Raw genomic sequence first — 18,832 nt, 5'->3', positions numbered from 1 at the left:
GAAAGAAAGAAAGAGAAAGAAAGGAAGGAAGGAAGGAAGGAAGGAAGGAAGGAAGGAAGGAAGGAAGGAAGGATGGAAGATGGCATTTTATCAAGACTGCCAAATTATTTTGTAACTCTTTATTCCACTTTGGCTATATAGAGCCAAAGAATCCTAGCAGTATTGTTTATGTGTATAAATGTATATTCATAGTTCATTCAGACATTTGAAGAGGCCTTAAATCCTCATTAATATTCCTATATTTTTCCATGACTATCATTAATCGAGTGAATATCAAATATATTGATAATAACCAGTCACTTCTTTTAAGTACTCTTATGTTGTTTTACAACATTCAAAACATTATCATCAAAAGTCTTGCTATAATAATTTAAAATGCAAATGTTACCCATTTAATTAATATGAGATAGCTTTCTATCATGAATAACTGCTGACAGCAATGGAATTGAGGATTTTAAAAGGCATGAAAGACTTAGCTTAGCTCAACAATGAATAAAGCAGCTGACACTCCAAAGAACTTCAGTATATGCATAAAAGGGGAGTTTTCTTAAATTAAAAAGTAATCTTTTAATACCTAATGTTTCTTACTGAAATGTTGTAACGAAGAAATGAAGATGACTCTAAAAGTAAACAATAATGTCATAGCTCATATTTGTACAGTACTTTATAGTCAGAGATCCTCCCTCACCCCAGGCAGATAATACCACTATTATTTTGCTTACGTTAAAGATGAGTATACTAAGGCTTTTAAGATTAGGCAACTTATCTAGAATCACATGGCTAGTCAATGGTAAATCTTGATATTTTAACCTAATTCTTATGGTTCTACGTCTAGAACACATCTAGATATCTCCTACTGAAACAGTCACTGGTGTAATACAAAGAGAGTTAAGAGTTGGAGGCAAAAGTCTTGGGCTCAAATACTGGATTTGCCAGCAAGGTATCCTAAGGGAAAAACTAGGAGGTAGCAAGTCAAGTTACTGCTACCCCTGGACCACTGGTGTCAAACTCAGATAGAAATGGTGACCACTAGCCCATAATAAGGATCTCTGCAGAAGGTATATTAATTTCTTTTTAAAAACTTATGTTATATATATTTTTATTTGTTTACATATACACATATAATTTAATGTTAAATATTTCCCAATTACATTTTAATCTGGTTGGGGGCATTATTGAGTGTTGCAGGTCACGTGTAGCCAGCAGGTTGTATTTTTGACACCCAGAACATCATCACCTACTCTCAGACCTCAAAAGAGACAGACAAGGACCACGAGACCAATAGATCTCAGATTAGAGGCAACTCCATCACCACTATGTCTTCTTCTAGCCCAGTTCCCACAATTGTCATCCAAGGAAGCAACTCTTTTGTCAATGTGACCTGGAAATGGCCTCTACAGGAGTGAATGTCCCAGTTTCTCTATAGCCACATTTATTGAAGACCCATAAAAGGGAGCTATGGCCACCAAAGTTCTTGGCATTGTCAAATAATTTGACATCATTTAAGAATATAGTGGGATTGGGGCGGCCAGGTAGCACAGCAAGTAAGAGCACTGGCTCCAGTGTTGAGAAGACCTGGAGATCGAATCCCGGGCTCAGACACTTAGCACCCACCCAGAAACACCTGGCCGTGTAACCTTGAGTAAGTTACTTAACCCCGGTTGCTTAGGGGCGGCCAGGTGGCTCAGCGAGTAAGAGTACTGGCTCCAGTGTTAGGACGACCTGGAGATCAAATCCCGGGCTCAGATACTCAGCACCACACCCAGAAATAACTGGCCGTGTAACCTTGAGCAAGTTACTTAACCCTGATTGCTTAAAAATAAAAAAAAGAGAATATAGTGGGATTTTTTAGTGAAAATAATATTTTGAAAGATGCACTACCATCTGCTTTGCCACTGAACCCTAAGGACCAGTGGATCTTTCTATTTAAATTGAAACTGAAACCTGTGTGTGTTTGCGTGTGTGTTGTTTTCCTCCATTCTAATGTGAATGCCTTGAGAGTATGAACTGTCTCTTTATTGCTCTTTCTGTCACCAGTACTTACCACATGACTTTGTATTTAGTAATTGATTTAATAGCTTAGACTTAGTAAATGCTGAATAAATGCTTTGTCAAATCACTTTATTTCTCTTTAAGAGTTGGGGGAGTTGCTAGGTGGCACAGTGAATAGAGCACTGGCCCTGGAACTCAGGAGGACCTGAGTTCAAATCTGGCCTCTTATGCTTGACACACTTACTAGTTGTGTGACTTTGGGCAAGTCACTTAACCCAAACTGCCCTTAAAAAAGCAAAAAATTAAAAAAGAAAAGATTGGAATATATGTCCTTGAAATTACAATTAACTTCTATGATTCTTACCATTTACATGACAAATTTACATAAATGCTTTTCACAGCATATCAGTAAGGGAGGGATTTAAAATATTATTATCACAATATATTTCAGTAGCAAGGTTGGAGGGTCGGTGGACAGAGTGCTGAACCTAGAATAGAAAGATCTGAGTCCAAATCCACCCTCAGTCATTTACTTGCTGTTTGACTCTGAGTCATTTGGACTATACTTTCCCTTACAGCTCTAAATTTTTTGAGCATATGAAGCAGATGTTTCAAAATTCAAGAATGCTTAAGTCTCATATCTTGATGCAGGTTTTTTTCATTATACCATATTCTCATGTACACAAAAGGAAGGCAATATTTCAAAAAGTATAGGTTTGTAATGTTACAAGCATGAGTATGAAAATACTAGAGCTAAAACTGTCTAACCAGGTATTTCATTTTTTGTTTGTTTTAATTACATTATATTATGTTGAAAGATAATTGGCACTCTTGAACTATCTAAAATTAATTAAAATAAATGGAAAAACTAGAGACCAAAATCTGAAATATACTCCCTCTTGCTTAATTCTGTACACTCAATCAAGTGTCTACTTAAACTATTTTTCAGTATATTAATAAAACAGACAAAGAAAATTCAGGCCTTCAAGATAATAGTCATTTTCTTCTGTGAAAAGAAATTATTTAGAAATCTTAGCAACATACAACTGTAGGGAGAGGAAAAAAAGGAACAAACGTTAGAAGGATGTCAAAAGAAATAATCACTAAAATGAAATGGCAGCATTACCTAATATCTACAAAATTCCTCTGCATTTGATTTTTTGAACATCATTTAACCAGCAAAAGGTTATTCTTTTAAAAAGAATATGTAAGTAAAGAATGTGTTTGACTGACATTAGTATTTATGAAAATGTTAGATTGATTCATATCAGTAGTTGCCAAAATCAGGAAAGCATGGTTATTTTCTTTACTTGGATTTTGGGATGAGATGTTTAAAAAATTCAACCCATATGAGGCTCCAGTGTATAGTTTTAATGGTTCTGTTATCAGGTCTGCTGGACAGGAATTACTCTTGTGTTTATTACAGTGGTGATATCACACTGGCCCATCTATAGTATGGATTTTGTATGACACTGGATATTTCATCTCATGCATACTGGTCAAAACCTACTTTGGTTTAGCTCTCTGAGTTCTTAAAATAGCACCTGGCATGGGGTATAATCTTCCTCTGTCTCTCTGTCTCTCCTAATATGCTCTCATAGAATTGCATCTCATTTTCCCAGAGAAAGACTATAATCACACAACTACAACTCAAATTCTTTCCATTTCCAAGGTAACACTATTAAGTATGATTGTATATGTGCTGGGAGAATACCTATATCATTACAATAGTTTGACCTACAACAAATATCCTTCACTTCAAAAAAAAAATCATTCACCTTGATATCATTCATTCAAACAAGCAAAAATATCCATTTATCCAACAATAGGGAAAAAGCAAGAATGATAAAAATCATGGTTACTAAAGAGAATGAAAATGCAGTAATAATCAAAACATCACAGATTATACATTAACCTGGGTCATACTCTCCCACTACTACACACATTATAGTGAGAGAAAAGATAAATAGTAACCAGTTACTAATATTGGGGGATCAAGTTTTCTTTTCCCTTTCTATTTCCTCATTCAAAGTACAGCTTCTTAAGGTCATTTCTGACCCTGGCCAAAGAATTCATCCCATGAAGACCATATTATCTCCTGGAATTCATACCCCACCACTGTTCATGGTTAACTGACTGGGTAGAGGTGGATACCTTTTGTATAGATTGACAGAGATATAGAGTGGTCTGACTTGATATGAGTCTTTTTGTTGAAGAATGACATGATTAGAATCTCATTCAGCCCCAGTTCCTCATTTGAATAATTTCACTTCTCATTATAATATTAATTCTCTCATTAATTTTAAATTAATCAGAATTGGTTTGCACCAGTAAGTAACAACCACTTCTCCAACAGTATTTAAGCATTCAGGCACCTCCAAGGTTTGTGTTCAGCTTCCAAGAGAAACACTGTCCTCAATCCATTAATTATTTGCTAGCCATAATTAATAAAATAATTATTACTCAGAAACTGTCTTTTATATTTTTTTAATTCCTAACATTTGTAAAGAGTGAATATCCTCATATGGAAACATACCAAGTAGCTATATCAATATGAAAAACCTGAAAATTTGGACTATAGGCTTGATGTTCTTATAGTTAAAATCTGTACCACTTCATTCTTAACTATTCACCTTATGGGTCTCCACCGCTCTCCTACTGGGCAAAAATGCTGTTTCACTATACTTTCAAAGTGATGAATTAGTGACAAGCTCTTTTAATTTGTAATGACTGTTAAAAGATCATGAGAAAATGTTATGATTTTATAATGACAAGTAATTTTCTTAAGCCAGAGAACTTCAAAGGTCCTCAAGATGACTGTAGACAATATAAACAAGCTCAGCTAATCTTCATTCAAGAGAAGCATGTCATCCTATCAGCTCTCAGCCTATGCTTATGCTATATAAGCTACCAAATTTGTCTTTGACTCTCTACTTTTTGCTCTCAAACCAGAGGGAAATAGGCACCTCTGAAGTATTCCACCTGGCTCAAGCTGTAGATGATACCAAAAAGAGTAACTCAAGCACAATAGACTTGCTTACACTTAGCAGGATTTCAATCTTTCCTTCAGTGAATCTGAAAAGCAGTGATTCCCTTTCCACCATTAGGTATCAAATACAACAGCTGAAGCCTTCCTTTCAAATGACTGTTCCTACTAGGTTCTTCTTAATTCTTATCCTATCTTGCTGGACTTTTTACTGCATCTGATGGTACAAGTCATAAACTCCTACTGCTAGGTGACTTATCTTTCACTCATATGGCAAAACTCATAATTTTAAAACATTCATATATCACTTTGTGAATCTTAACACCTCAGACATAAAAATAAGAGATAACCACATGCAAATGAATGCATACTACCTCAGAAATCTCCAATGCAATTTCTTTTAGACATTATCATCCTACATTGATCATGATAACTACATGAAATTTATTGTATAAATAAAAGTGTTTAAGAATCTGTAAAAAAAAAGTCTGTGGTACTACTAAATTCTGACTGCACTAAGTGTTAAAAACAAAGAGTTCCTACTCATAGGAATACTTTCAATATGTTCTGGTAATATGATCTGCTATGCCCTTCAACCTTAGTCATTTTTCATTATATTAGTCATTTATTAGTTATTTCCCAGTGGGCCCTCAGCCAATTTTTCTGAAAGGGACTTTTTAACCAAATTTTCCCAATAGCCTGTGTCTCTCTTCACAATTTTAAAATTGTTTCTTCGTTTCTCTATTTTATGTTTTTGTCATATGTGAAAGTTTTTCCCCCCTGTTCTTATTAGCAATCACAATTTTCACATTCCAAAGGAGGTAATAGGTTTCATCTTTCAAAAGTTGATTTCATTTTTTTTCCACAAAATTCATTTACTTTCCTCCAAATTTCATTTTTTTGCCCACTTAACCAAGCAAAGTGTTCATAGGAGAGGGGATGCACATTAAACTATTAAATATGGACTTAGAGTAAAGAAGAGCTAACAGTAGGTACAGAGCAGCACAAAAAAAATCAACACAAACATGTTTTTGTTCATTTTATAGGTAGTTCAGGCAAGTGTTGAGACACTGTAATTCAGTTTACAAATGTTGTGGAGTGTGGGGGTGATGGGAAAAATCTTGGTAGTCTTATCGGTTAGTCTTTTGCTACAAGATGCTTCAGGGCACTCTTCATAGTTGGTACTATCCTCTCAGATCGAATTTTTGCTCAGAGTGATAAAGAATAATGGTGACAGCTCAGTTAGTGTTTCTGTCCATAAATTCCTTAAATTCAATGGAGGCACATGCAGACCCACTGTCAGAAAACATCATGTCTGACAGTCCATAGGCTGCAAGTAACTGACTCAGAGCTGGGGTTGTTATACCATAAGCTCTACATGGAATAAAAAAGTACCTTGAGATATTTTGATCATGTGTCTACAACAACAAAGAAGCTCTTTCCCCCTGCAAATATCAACTTTGGAGGTAAAAACTGTAAAGTTCTCCCTTTTCTGCAGCTTTTTTGCCCCTATTGAGGAGTAATGTGGAAAGATGACTGAATTTGCTTTAAATCCTGACTCTATCATACACAAAATCCTGACTCTATCACTTAGTAGTTTGGGGATATGAGGGGAAAAATCTAAATATCTAAACTTTCTTTAAAATAAATCTCTTTATTAATTTGTTTGTTTACTTTTAGTATACAAGATTCAGTTCCACAATCCCTTGACTTTCACATTTCCCCCCCTTCCTCTCCTCCCCCCTCCCCATGGGGGCATGCAATTAAGTATAGGATCTGCAAATACTTTCACATTAGACATTAGTCAGGTCATAAAGAAGGATTGTAAAAGATGGAATGAACAATAGAAAAGAGGAAACAAAACCAAACAAGAAAAGAAAGAAAGGAGGTAGTTTGCTTCAATCTGCATTCAAACACTGTTCTTTCTAGTTCTTTCTCTAAATGTAGACATCTCTCTCCATCATGAGTCTTTTGGAGTTGCCTTATAGCCCTGTATTGCTGTGAAGAGGCCAGTCTATCAAAATTGGTTGTCACATCTACATTGTGTCTATAATTGTGTACAAATTTCTCTTGGTTCTGCTCTTCTAACTCAGCATCAGTTCATATAATCCTCTTCAGGTAAATATGAAGTCCATTTGCTCTTTATTTATTATAGCACAATAGTATTCCATTACATTCATATACCATAACTTGTTTAGCCATTCCCCAACTGATAGACATCCCTTTAATTTCCAATTCTTTGCCACCACAAAAAGAGCTGCTATGAATATTTTTGTACACATGGCTCTTCCTCCTACTTCTATAATCTCTTTGGGATACAACCCTAGAAGTAGTATTGCTGGGTCAAAGGGTATGAAATTATTTATAGCCCTTTGGGCATAGTTCCAGATTGCTCTCCAGAATGGTTAAATCAGTTCACAACTCCACCAACATCGCATCAGTGTTCCATTTTTTCCACATCCTCTCCAGCATTTTTCATTTTCCTGTGTTGTCATCTTAGCCAACCTGACCAGTGAGATTCATTTGCATTTCTCTAATCAATAGTAATTTAGAGCATTTTTTCATATGGTTATAAATATCCTTAATTTCTTCCTCTGAAAACTGCCTGTTCATATCCTGTGACCATTTATCAATTGGGGAATGACTTGTATTATTATAGATTTGACTCAATTCCCTGTATATTTTAGAAATGAGACCTTTATCAGAGATTTTGGTTGTAAAAATTCTTTCCCAATTTTCCACCTCCCTCTTAATCTTTGTTACATTGGCTTTATTTGTACAGAATCTTTTCAATTTAATGTAATCAAAATTATTCATTTTGCATTTCATAATGCTCTCTAATTCTTGTTTGGTCATAAAGCCTTCCCATCTCCATAAATCTGACAGGTAAACTATTTCTTGCTTTCCCACATTGCTTATAGTTTCAGCCTTTATACCTAGAGCATGCATCCATTTAGACTTGATTTTCGTATACGGTGTTAGATAATGGTCTATGCCCAGTTTCTCCCATAATATATTCTAGTTTTCTAAGAAATTTTTGTCAAATAGTGAGTTCCTATACCCAGAACTGGGGTCTTTGGGTTTATCAAACAGTAGATTACTATAGTCATTGGCTGCTGAGTCTCATGTACCCAATCTATTCCATTGATCCACTACTGTATTCCTCAGCCAGTACCAAGTAGTTTTGATGACTGTTGCTTTATAATATAGATTAAAATCTGGTATGTTTAGGCCACCTTCCTTAGTATTTCTTTTCACTAATTCCCTTGATACTCTGGACTTTTTGCTCTTTCAGATGAATTTTGTTATTAATTTTTCTAGTTCTATAAAGTAAATTTTTGCTAGACTGCTCTGTATGGCATTAATATGTAATTTAATTTAGGTAAAATTGACATTTTCATTATATTAGCTCGATCCAGCTTTATGGGAATAGGAATCTAAGATCTTCACTGCCCCTAGGCCCTTTGACAGGCTTAAGTGACTCTGAGAACCTTCTTTCATTTGAAAATATACTCTACCCCCAATAGGCTGAATGTGGTCACATGGAGCCTGGGGCAGGAGGCTTGTTATTCAGGAATGCCCACACCTTGATGCTTTGTGATTGGGCAGTGTGTCAAGAGGCTGTGACATTACCTGATTCAGAAGAAGCTGATATATATATATATATAGCCTGATATGAGGTTTTGTTTTGGGGCTCACTTTGAGAAGAGTCATGTGATTTGACCAGAGGAGACTGTGCAGCTGTTGAGCCCCCAAGCTTTGAAAACCCAGAAGTTAGTTCTTCCCTCTCTGGTAACTGACTAAGTATGGATGTAATGGTCAGACAGTTGGAAGCCTGTGGGCTGATGGTTTCTGTATTTGTTGTCTGCTTGTAACTTGTTTGTATTCTCTGAAATTCAGGATGCTGAACTTTTTCCCTTGAACTAGGCAAATGACATATTTTTCATTAAAGCCAGATTGTTAACCCATTTTGAGGTGCTTTCCTTTAGAAAAGCAGATATAAGAACCTGTGCTGGCACCCACCTTGGGTATGCTATGGGGCTTGCTGCTACACCCAGCCACAAACACTTCATGCTTCTCCAATTAGTTAGATCTGACTTTATTTGCATGAACTGTGTTTTATATTTGTGTTCATATAAGTCCTTGGGTTGTTTTGGCTGGTAGATTCCCAAATATTTTATAATGTCTACAATAACTTTAAATGGGATTTTTCTTTCTATCTCTTGCTGTTGGATTTTATTAGAAATATGTAGTAATGCTGAGGATATATGTAGGTTAATTTTATATCCTGCAACTTTGCCAAATTTATTTATTGTCTCAAGTGGTATTTACTTGATTTTCTAGGATTCTCTAAGTATATTATCATATCATCTGCAAAGATTGATAGCTTGGTCTCTTCTTTGCCTAATTTGATTCCTTCAATTTCTTTTTCTTCTCTAACTGCTACTGCTAACATTCTAGTTCCAGATTGAATAAGAGGGGTGATAGTGGACATCCTTATTTCACCCCTGATCTTATTGGAAATGCTTCTAGGTTATCCCCACTACATATAATACTTGCTGATAACTTTAATTACATGCTACCTATTATTTTGAGGAATACTCCATTTATTCCTATATTTTCTAGTGTTTTTTTTTTACCAGGAATGGATGTTGTATTTGTCAAAAGCCTTTTTTGCATATATTGAGATAATAATGTTTTTTCTGCTAGTTTTATGGTTGATATGATCATTTATACTGATGCTTTCCCTAATGTTAAAGCATCCTTGCATTCCCAGAATAAATCCTACCTGATCAAAATGCATTATTCTTCTCATAAATTGTTGTAGTTTTTTTGCTAATATTTTATTTAAAATTTTTGCATCTATATTCATGAGGGAAATGGGTTTATAATTTTCTTTCTCTGTTTTATCTCTTCATGATTTAGGTATCAGTACCATATTTATGGCATAAAAAGAATTTGTTAGGACTCCTTCTTCACTAATTTTCCCAAATAGTTTATAGAGTATTGGAATCAATTTTTTTTAAATGTTTGATAGGATTTGCTAGTAAATCCATCTGGTCCTGGAGATTTTTTCCTAGGGAGTTTGTTGATGGCTTGTTCGATTTCTTTTTCTGAGATGGGTTTATTTAAGTAATTTACTTCCACTTTAGTTAATCTGGGAAACTTGTATTTTTGTAAATATTCATCCATTTCACTAAGATTGTCAAATTTGTGTGCATACAATTTGGCAAAATAATTCCTAATTATTTTTTAAATTTCCTCTTCATTGGAGGTAGATTCACACTTTTCATTTTTGATACTCATAATTTTGTTTTCTTTTTTGTTTTTTTTAAACATATTGACTAAGGGTTTATCAATTTTATTTTTTTTTCATAAAACCAGCTCAGTTTTATTTGTTAATTCAATAGTTTTCTTAATTTCAATTTCACCAATCTCTCCTTTGGTTTTCATTATTTCTAATTTAATATTTAATTGCATATTTTCAATTTGTTCTTTTTCTAGCTTTTACAATTGCATGCCCAATTCATTGACCTCCATTTTCTCTAATTTATTCATGTATGCACTCAGGAATATAAAGCTTCCCTTAAGAACTGCCTTTGCTGCATCCCACAAGTTTTGGTATGTTATCACATTATTGTCATTCTCTTGATTGAAGTTATTGATTATTTCTATAATTTCTTGTTTGACCCACTCATTCTTTAGGATTAAATTGTTTAGTTTCTAATTAGTTTTTAGTCTATCTTTTCATGGCCCTTTGTTGCATATAATTTTTTATTGCATTGTGATCTGAGAATGATGCATTTAACATTTCTGCCTTTCTGCAATGAATTGGATGGTGTGTATGCCTTAGTACATGGTCAATTTTTATGTATGTGCCATATACCACTGAGAAAAAGGTATATTTTTTTTTATCCCCATTCAGTTTTCTCCAGAGATCTATCATATCTAGCCTCTCTAAAATTCTATTTGCCTCCTTAATTTCTTTCTTGTTTATTTTGAGGTTAGATTTATCAAGTTTAGAGAGGGGGAGGTTTAGGTCTCCCACTAGTATAGTTTTGCTATATACATATATATATTCTTCTCCAGCCTTTTCCCTTTACCCTTTGTGTATAGGCTTGATTCAAATGTGTTTTTGTAGACAGTATGTTGTAGGATCATGGCTTTTAATCCATTCTGCTATATGCCTCTGTTTTATGGGAGAGTTCTTCCCATTCACATTCACAGTTATGATTATTATCTGTTTCTTTCCCTCCATCCTATTCCCTCCCCTGTTTATGTTTTTGTTTCTTCCTTCTACCTTCCCCTCCTTAAGAGTTTTCCTTTTGACCACCACCTCCCTCAGTATTCCCTCCCTGTGACCCCCACTTTACCTACCCTTTCTCCTTACTACTATTTCCCTCCCTCCCAACCCCCTCCTCTTCTTATTACCCCCTTACCCCTCCTACTGTCTATAGGGCAAAATGGACTTTTATACTTATTGAAGTATGTTATTCCCTCTTTGACCCCAAACCAATGAGAGTAAATTTCATACTGTGCTTCTCTCCTTCCTTCCTTTCTGTCTATTATAATGAGTTTTGTGTTTTTTTCCCATGTTAGAGTCTTAAATTTACCCAATTATGTTGATCACTCTTTGAATCAGAACCAATGAGAATAAAGCTCAGATGATGTTCATCTCCCTCCTTCTTCCCCTCTATTATAGTATGTTTTTATGCCTCTTGGTGTGGCATAATTTACCTTTTTTCTGCCTCATCCTTTCCTTTTGTACCATTACAGTCCCTTAGAACCCTTTAATAAGTTTTTTTTTAATCTTAGTTCACTTATAGCCACACCCTCTATCTATGTATATCCCTTTTAAAGGTCATGATAATCATATAAATTTTGATATTGACAGTTATCGGCTTCTCATATAGGGATATAAACAGTTTGCTCTTATCAAATCCCAAGTTATATGCATGTGCGCATGTGTAATGCCTGTAGGTGCATGTGTGTATACGTATGTGTTTTCCTTGTTTACCTTTCTTATGTCTTTCTTGAGTCTTCTAATTGGAGATCAAATTTTCCATTGAGCTCTGTTTTTTTCATTAAGAAAGTATGGAAGTCCCTTATTTCATTAAATGACCATCCCCTTGCCCGAGAGGTTATTCTCAGTTTTGCTAGGAAGTTGATCCTTGGTTGCAGTCTTAGCTGTTTTGCCTTACGAAATATCAAATTCCAATCCCTTCAATCTTTTAATGGAGAAGCTGCTACGTCCTGTTTAATCCTGACTGTAGTTCCATGATATTTGAATTGTTTCTTTTTGGTTGCTTGCAGTATTTTCTATTTGACCTTGTAATTCTAGAATTTGGCTACTATATTTCTTGGAGTTTTCAATTTGGGATCTCTTTTAGGAGTAGTACGGTGAATTCTTTCAATAACTCTTTTACCCTCTTATTCTAGGACTTCAGAACAGTTTTCTTTGACGATCTCTTGGAGGATGTTGTCCAGGCTGCTTTTTTTCATCATGGCTTTCCAGTAGACCAATAATTCTTAGGTTATCTCTCCCGGATCTGTTCTCCAGGACAGTTTTTTTTTTCTTTTTTTTCCATCTAATATAAGCCTTCATTTATTGACTAACTTTACAGTACAGTGATTTGATATTTTTAGCTGGTAATTAGTTATACTAAGGTATTATGTAAGAGAAGACAAAACTCCCCTCTCCCCACCATCTCCCAGAGTCCTGAGGTAATTAGTTTTCAGAAATTTGATTGTTTCTCCTGGTAAACCACATGACTGTCATCCTGAGAAGAGAAGCAGCAAGGGGAAGTGGAAAGCACAAGCACTTGGATTCACCTGGAGAAGTGTACATCCACTTAGGTGAAGCACAAAACTTTGGAGTTGGCATCTGTGAACGGGTTAAGTGAAGGAGAAAATGAAAAGAGTAACCAGAAAATACTGCCACAGTGTGAGAGGAGCAGAGCTTTGTCTATGACCCTACCTAGGACAGATCCAGTCTGTGCTTTACAGAAGTGAGACACTGCACAATTAGCTTTGGGACCACACTCATGCACCTGTGCTTGAGGAGGGAAGGAGGGACAGACAGATTGATGGACAGGAGAGAAGGACAAAAGAGTGCCTTGCCCAGGAGATGCTCCCCAGCTGACAGCAGCTAGGCAGACAGATGCAGAGACAGAGGGCTCACCTGCTCAACTACAACCTGTAGCTGCTGCTTTCTGTGCTCTGGACATTTTATTTGGTTCAAAACTGAAACCATGAGGGATGTGCATTTGTGTGTTTTTAGAGTGCAGGCACCTTTAAGATGAAGTGAAGATTCCCTTTATCTACAGCACTGCTTAATTACCATGTAAAGTCACCAGGCACCAATGTTAGATATCATAAGGCTTAAGGGACCACAACACTTATACTAAGAAAACCAGCCTCCATAACAGTCAGGAACATTTTCAGTTTGGGTTCCTGCCCCTGCTCACTGGTCAGGGTTAACCTGAAGACCACCCTGCCTCCCCCGAGTTCAAAAATCTTTCCTGCTTTGGTGAGTGTCCGGTTGCAGTTGTCAATGCTCTATTGCAATGACAGCTTTCAAACCAGGCGTTTTGCATTAGGGTTCTCCATTCACAGAGAACAAAACCTTTGTCTAAGTTATAAAAACAAGATTACCTGAATAAAAATGAAGCGTAGCTGGATTAGGTTTTCTCTCCCTATCCAGCTGTGTGGGCATATAGAATAAAGATCAGATTTTTAATCAGGTCCCAGACAGTATAAACAAAAATTTAAATGTATAGTTTACTTTATAATCCCAAACTGAATCTTCTCTTTTCTAAACAGTCAGCTATGGAATTTTTCTTCAAAGCTATTAAATCCTACCCCACCTCCACACAAAAAATAAAAAACAAAAATTTGTAGACAAAGCTGCTGATAAAACTCTGGATTCCATGTCCAAGATAGGTGTGCAAATAAAATGTTTCTTGCTTCATCCTTGTTATCTGGATTGAATGATGTTCCTGGAAAATCTACTTTCCTTTTGGACAAGAATTCAGGAACAGCTCAATATACCTATGCTGCACATGGGATTGATCTTTGCCCATTGCTGTCAGGGCATCCTTGTGGGTCTCAAAGTGTACATCAGCTTTGCCCGTGGCCTTCCCACTAGAGCTGTATTCCATGGTGATACCAATGGGCTTCAGAGGAGCAAAAAAATTTTTTAATGTCTTGAGCATTGGCTTGGAAAGGCAGTGCTTGCATGTGAACAAAATGTAATGAAGGCATGGTTCCAAAATCGGCAGCCTCAAGAATCTTCTCAGGTGCCTACTTAGGTAATTCCATTTTCTTTTCATTTTCAAACATTGTTATTGGTTAACCTCCTCACCCCCATTGGGCTCTTCAAAGTTCAATTCTAGTTCAGTCCCATACTTGGCCATAGAAGGCACCACTTTCTTTCCTTTGTGAGACCCAATGTGTGTTCAGACTTCATTCCTTCTGCTTGGGAAGATTTCTATGTACTGATTCCCAATCTCTTCCTTTTGCTTTCAGCAGGGCCTGGTGGGCCATTTCTGGTTCTTCAAATCCAAGATAGAGCAATGACAGTTTTCTGGAGTGATGATTTCATTTCCCTATAAAAGACATTCTCAATTTGCCTCAGTTTTTACATCTCTAAAATAAGGAGGTTGCATTAGGATTGTAGGATCATTTATTTATAGCTGGAAGAGATTTTAGAGATCATCTAATCCAGTTCTCTCATTTTATAGATGAAGAAACTAAAGTCCACTGAAATATAATGACTTGTCCAAAGTTATACAAGTAATAGGTGCCGCAGCTGGGAATCATACTCAATTCTCTGATACCAAATCCTTTCAGATTTCAGCTATGCTTTATAAAATGAGTTAGAAACTTGTGTATTTTTTTGGCTTTTTTTTTCTTTTTGGAGGGGAAAGCAGGGCAGTTGAGGTCAAGTGACTTGCCCGAGGTCATATGGCTAGTAATTGTTAAGTGTCTGAGGCCAGATTTGACTCAGGTCCTCCTGACTCCAGGGCCAGTGCTCTATTCACTATGACACACTTATGGAATTTTTGCCTATAGAACTAGTACATACTGGTTTAAAAATAGATTCACAAAAGGTTTAAACGCATTGTGGCAGGTTAATTTTGTTGGACTCTTCATGACTCCATTTGGGATTTTCTTGACAAAGATACTGGAGTGGTTTGCCATTTCTTTCTCCAGTTCATTTTACAGATGAGGAACCAAGGCAAACAGGGTTAAGTGACTTGCCCAGGGTCACATAACTAGTAAGTATATGAAGTCAGATTTGAATTCAGAGAGATGAGTCTTCCTGACTTCAGATCTATCACTTTATCCACTGGTTGGATCCACCTGGTTGTACTTTAAATATATTAACACATTTTAAATATTTATATTTTTATAGAAAACACATTTATATAAATATTTAATCATATATATTAAATACTTTACTTTTAAACATATATAAATATACATGTGTATGAATATGTGTTTATATATGTATATAGTATATATTTATCTCTCTATATCTCTACACATCTATATCCATATCTATCTGTCTGTCTGTCTGTCTGTCTGTCTATCTGTCTATTTATCTAATAGAGACACCTAGATGGCCTAGTCTATAAAACATCAAACCTGGAGTTAGGAAGACCTGAGTTTGACCTGAATATGACCTCAGACATTCACTAGCTGTGTGACCCTGTGAAAGTCACTTAACCTGCTTGTCTCAATCCACTGAAAAAGGAAATGGAAAACCACTTCAACATCTTTACTAAGAAAACACCACAGACAGTATGGTCTATGGAGTTACAAAGAGTCAAATGTGACTGAACAATTGTTTACACAACACACACACACAAATGTAGGTTAGGCAGAATTTGACTCCTTTGGGAGTCAAGCTTTTTGAGACTGATGTTAGAAAAGACATATATATCTTCCCACAATTATTTTCTTGGTATTTTAAATTAAGGAGGATAAATGCTTAAAATGATATTTCTTGTTTTCTTATAATATAGTCATTAGTGAAGCTCTTTATACAATGAGAGTAGATTACTAAATAGTAACTATACTTTATGGAAAACATTTCATTATCTTTCCAAATAATTACTAGAATTAAAATAAAGGAATATGTATTAGCATAAAATGCTTCTGCTTTTCAATGCTGACTAAACTGGCATCTATCGATTATAGAAGTCATATTGCTATTTTCAGTTCTACAGAATAGCCTATTAGCTGTTTTCCTTCACTATTGCTGGATTGAGCAGGTGGCTTTTGTAAATACATTCTCCTTAATGTAGCTGGACAAGGGAAGCGCTAAAAGTACTTACAGCAAGTGAAGTGTGAGTTCAACTGCACTCTGGATGTTGTCAGAGGTTCAACAAACACTTGAATCTGTCACTTTGAATCTGTACTGAGTTTCAGTTAAATTTTGAGTGGGAACTGCAGGAATCAAATTTCCAAGCTAAAAAAACAAAAACCTATTTGGCAATAGATTCACTATCAATGGAGGTCAAGACTTGTTTGTCAAGATAGAAAAGGGTTGCTAGGTTCCAGCCTTTCCCCAGACCCAGACATATCTGAGGTTTTACTTCCCCCTCCTCCTCCTTCTTCATGTCACAGACTTTTGGCAAGCTAATGAAACCCCAGGACCCCTTATGAGAATAATGATTTTAAACAAATAAAACAATAAATTTGATTACAAAGGAAACCAAATATATCAAAATATCATATGAATATACATATGTGTATGTGCATATAGATAGACAGACTTTTAAAGTTCATCAATCACAGGTTAAGAATCCCTATTCAAATGTGAGCTCATATAAATTAGAATAAAAGAATCACAGAATTTGAGAGTTATAAAGGAAAAATTTACCACTGCCTTCATTTTCTCACCACCCACTGGTTCCTCAGGTGAATAATCAGCAGCCATCTAATCCACACATACATAAAGGAATCCTTACAACACATGTTCATTCATCCTCAGACAGAAGACCTCCTGTGAGTGGGAACTACCCACCTCTCAAGGCAATTCATGGCACTTTTAGACAATTCAGATTTTTTATAGCTCTTTCCTGAAATGAAAACTAAATGTACCTCTGCGTAATTTCTATGCTCTGCTTCATGTTCTGCCCTCCAAGACCAAAAAGAACAAGTTTAATCCCTTTTCCCCATAACATCTTTTTTAACTAATTGAAGATATCTGGAACATTACACACACACACACACACACACACACACACACACACACACATTCTTATTCTTCTTTTCTTGAGGTTTCTTCAAATTATCATCATTTGTCATGAACTCCAGGTCCTTCACCATTCTGGCTGCCCTCTTCTGGATGCTCAGCAGCTTATCAATGTCCTCCCTAAACTGTTGTACCCCAAACTGAACAAAATACTCCAGATGATATCTGTCAAGGGGAAAGTAAAGTGGAACTTTCATTTCCCTATTTGTAGAAGCTAGTCCTTCTTAATGAAGTCTAAGATGACATTAGCTTACTTACAGTATACCCAAGATCCTTTTCAGAATAACTGCTAAGCATTCTTTCCTTTTCTTATATTTATGAAGATGATGCTACTGATAATACTTATTTTTGTTTGTAGCTACTTCATTAGGAGTCTGGCTTATACCATTGCTTCCACCATATGTGAACAAGTAAGTTTAGGCAAAAAAGGGACATCATTGCCAGCTATACTCTATACTCACAGCTTTTCTTCATGGGGATACAGGTTTGATTTCTCTGGGATATTACTTATAGGCTGAGAGATTTGTCAACTAGTAGATCTATGCTTATAGCACCCAGACTTAAGTCCAGAGAGATCTAGGATAATACTAACAATTATAAAATCTTGCTCTCATAATGACTGTTCCTAGATCACCTTGCTGCCATCATTAATGCCAGTATCAGTTTCTCTCCATTGATTATTATGTCTGCTTAGATTTAGGAAGGGGATCTCTCTGTTTTGATATTCCTTGGCGTTGGAGGATTTGGGGTGTAATAACCTACTTTCTGCTGCCACTTTCAGAGATTCCATTTTGCATTCAATAAATATTTATTGAACACCTACTATATACAAAGCTAGGTGATATGGATTAAGGAAAGAAAAATAATGCAATATTGTACTTAATATTGGTGTTTAAAGTTCAGCAGTGAATAGAAGACATAGACATTCATAAATATAATACAAGGATGATTATTCAGGTGCTATAAAAGTGGTATAAAGGAAAATAATAATGCAGAAGAGAAATTAAATCCTGTGGTAGGGAAGAAAATAAAGACTGAGACAGCTCTTTATAAATGATGTTCTGTCTCCTGTCTTTGACCAAGTTCTCCCCTATGTCTGAAAGGCATTTCATTTTACTTTCATCTTTTGTCTATCATGATGTGATTTTATAAAACAAAATTGGGTAGTAGAAGGTTAAAAGGAGAAATTATGTCATGAAAATGGAGCATGAAAGGAAGAAGTAATATAGAGGAAGCAGGTGGGGATAGAGAGCTGGTAATATTGGAACCTAACTCTTATCTGGGTTGAAGACTAAACAATGTATATATCTAGAGAGGCTTGGGGGTCTTCTGAATTTTAGAGAGGCGAGAAAAGAGAGATAGAGTTGGGGAAGGACTTTCAGAAGGACAAATAGATTAAGATTAGGAGAGTAGGATGAATAGATAAGAAAGGGGCTTGGGGGGGGGGGTGGCTAAAATAAGGAGTAAGTGCAGCTATCAGTGAGTTAAGAGCCAGCCCCAGAGTCAGGAAGACCGGAGTTTGGTTTGAGCCTCAGACACTTAACACACACACACACACACACACACACACACACACACACACACACACA

At 35.8% G+C, this 18,832-nt stretch overlaps 1 protein-coding gene and 1 pseudogene across 2 annotated transcripts in view; both read right to left on the bottom strand.

Moving 5' to 3' along the window:
• The window catches only part of CDH18 (cadherin 18), a 1,599,127-nt gene that overhangs the window by 280,570 nt on the left and 1,299,725 nt on the right, over positions 1-18,832 (bottom strand). The gene's annotated exons all lie outside the window — the stretch shown is intronic.
• LOC138171788 (G-rich sequence factor 1 pseudogene) lies at positions 13,628-17,118 on the bottom strand (annotated as a pseudogene).

This window comes from Petaurus breviceps, unplaced genomic scaffold, assembly GCF_028583685.1.
Source record: "Petaurus breviceps papuanus isolate PSGF00001 unplaced genomic scaffold, PetGlider_PUasm1.0 47, whole genome shotgun sequence".
Classification (NCBI taxonomy): Eukaryota; Metazoa; Chordata; class Mammalia; order Diprotodontia; family Petauridae; genus Petaurus; species Petaurus breviceps.
The sequence above is the reverse complement of the archived record's forward strand: the minus strand, read 5'-3'. Positions and strand labels throughout refer to the sequence as shown.